Source organism: Portunus trituberculatus, chromosome 34 (assembly GCF_017591435.1).
Source record: "Portunus trituberculatus isolate SZX2019 chromosome 34, ASM1759143v1, whole genome shotgun sequence".
Taxonomy (NCBI): Eukaryota; Metazoa; Arthropoda; class Malacostraca; order Decapoda; family Portunidae; genus Portunus; species Portunus trituberculatus.
The window spans coordinates 3,609,317-3,611,816 of record NC_059288.1 but is presented as its reverse complement, the minus strand read 5'-3'; the positions used below and the strand labels follow the sequence as shown (position 1 = coordinate 3,611,816).

Sequence of the window (2,500 nt, the reverse complement as noted above, 5' to 3'; positions counted from 1 at the left end):
CCGAGGTGATTCAGAATGGTGTCCGCCCTTCGCCAAAAGTGTCGTGTCAGGAGTGGGATTCGAACCCACGCCCGGAAGACCGGACTGCGACCTGAACGCAGCGCCTTGGACCGCTCGGCCATCCTGACTTGCTAAAGTGGACCGTCTTTTGAACGTTTGTATTTATTTTAGTCTGACCTATTTATTTATTTATTTATTATTATATGGGGAAGGGATATACGAATTAAAATATGGATAAATAAAGACAAATAAATATCCTGACAATATTATGAAGTGTCTTTTAAAATCTTATCTCTATTGAAGTTTTATCTATTTATTTGCATTTTTGAGGTGTGGAAATGAAAATACAGAAGATAAAATGTCAATAACAGATAAAGACACAAATAAAGATCCTGATTTACATTCATTGACTGTCTTTTAAAACTTCATCTCTGTTTAAGTTTCATCTATACATTTCCATTTCTGAGAGGGAGACACACCTGTTAAAAGAGCAAATAATTGAAGTAGACAAATGAATATCCTCACTTACTATCATGACCTGTCATTTAGAACTTTACCTCTAAGTTATCTCTATTCATTTATATATTTGGGGGAAGGGACACGTGTTAACCCCTTCAGTACTGAGACGCATTTTCACCATGAGTTTGAGTACGACTACATGATTTTATTGACGTTAGGAAGAGTCTATGAAGGTCAGATGATTAATAACTAAAGTCTTCACTATTTTCATCCCCGCCGAAGTTTCTGAAGCTGTATAAAATCACCAAATAGTAAGCAGGATGAATATGAAAGCGTGTCACGGTACTGAAGGGGTTAACAGTGTAAATAATTGATAAAGTCACGAATGAATATCAAGATTTATTATTACGAAATGCCTTTTAATATTTCATCTCTCTTTAATCTCTCTCTCTCTCTCTCTCTCTCTCTCTCTCTCTCTCTCTCTCTCTCTCTCTCTCTCTCTTTACCTTTTTGTGGGTACGGAAAAAATACGTGTTAAAAGAGTAAATAATTAATAAGGGCATAAGTAAATAAACAAATGATACACTTATTTCTATATTAGGTAAAATATCAAATTCTTTATGATCAATTTCTATTTGTTTCAAGTCTTAGAGTGAGAAAGACTAGTAAGTATTAAGAGAATTACTACTATTACTACTACTACTACTACTACTACTACTAATAATAATAATAATAATAATAATAATAATAATTTAGTTCCAATCGTTATCTTCTTTCTTCAACTTCCTGTTTTTCTCCTCCTTAACCTACTTCCCTCTGCCTGGCAACACTGAGGAGGAGGAGGAGGAGGAGGAGGAGGAGGAGGAGGAGGAAGAAGAAAATAATATATAAGCCACATTTTTTAATGCAGAAAGTCATCCATCTCTCTCTCTCTCTCTCTCTCTCTCTCTCTCTCTCTCTCTCTCTCTCTCTCTCTCTCTCTCTCTCTCTCTCACACACACACACACACACACACACACACACACACACACACACACACACACACACACACACACACACACACACACACAGAGAGAGAGAGAGAGAGAGAGAGAGAGAGAGAGAGAGAGAGAGAGAGAGAGAGAGAGAGAGAGAGAGAGAGAGAGAGAGAGAGAGAGAGAGAGAGAGAGAGAGAGAGAGAGAGAGAGTATTCATCACCTGAAGACTCATTAATCACCTGAAGTTTCCTCCTCCTCCTCTTTCTCCTCTTCCTCCCATTCCACCTCCTAATACCATATTTCTCCTCCATCCTTCCTCCATCAATTACTTTTCCTCCCTCCAACATTTATCACAGTCCTTATCTCCTCCTACTCCCTCTCCTCGTTTATCAGCCAGTCAGTATATCCATCTATTTATCTATCTATCTAATTACTATTCTGCTTTCTTCGCAATGTACCATAATTTTACACAGCAGGATGTGGCTCTAGTGAAATGTGGATAAATGACCCGTAGAGTTATCAACATCTGCGCGTTTCTCCAATAGGACTTTAAGGGAATGAGTGAAGTTGCAAAGGGGCCGCCAGGATTACTTCGCGTCATAGTCCCAGCGTTAACATACCTACCTAATTCCATCTATCGTTCCCATCCATGCATTTGTCTATCCTTGTTTTAAAGCTCCTTTCCCCGGCGCTAACATCATGATCACTGAGTCGGTCCTATATCAGCCATACTATTTGAGCTTCTACCCTTCACTTGTGGTTCCCTCCTGGCTACTGGTCCTAAGAATTTTGTTGATACATTAACACATAGATAGACAGAAAGATAGATAGATAGATAGAGATAGATATAGATAGATATGTAGATATATAGATAGATACAGATAGATAGATAGATGGATAGATAGATAGATATATATAGATAAACAGATAGGTAGATAAACACAAACATGTAAGTTTAAAGGTAGATAGACATATAGACATATAAACATACAAACATACATACACATAGATGAATTAAATAAATAAGGCCATAAGAAATGATAAGTAGAAATAACACACACACA

General features: G+C 37.3%; 1 non-coding gene across 1 annotated transcript; it reads right to left on the bottom strand.

Moving 5' to 3' along the window:
• Nucleotides 1–44: 44 nt before the first annotated feature.
• Nucleotides 45–128, bottom strand: Trnal-cag. Its single transcript has one exon. It is a non-coding gene; the product is annotated as a tRNA-Leu (tRNA).
• Nucleotides 129–2,500: the final 2,372 nt, after the last annotated feature.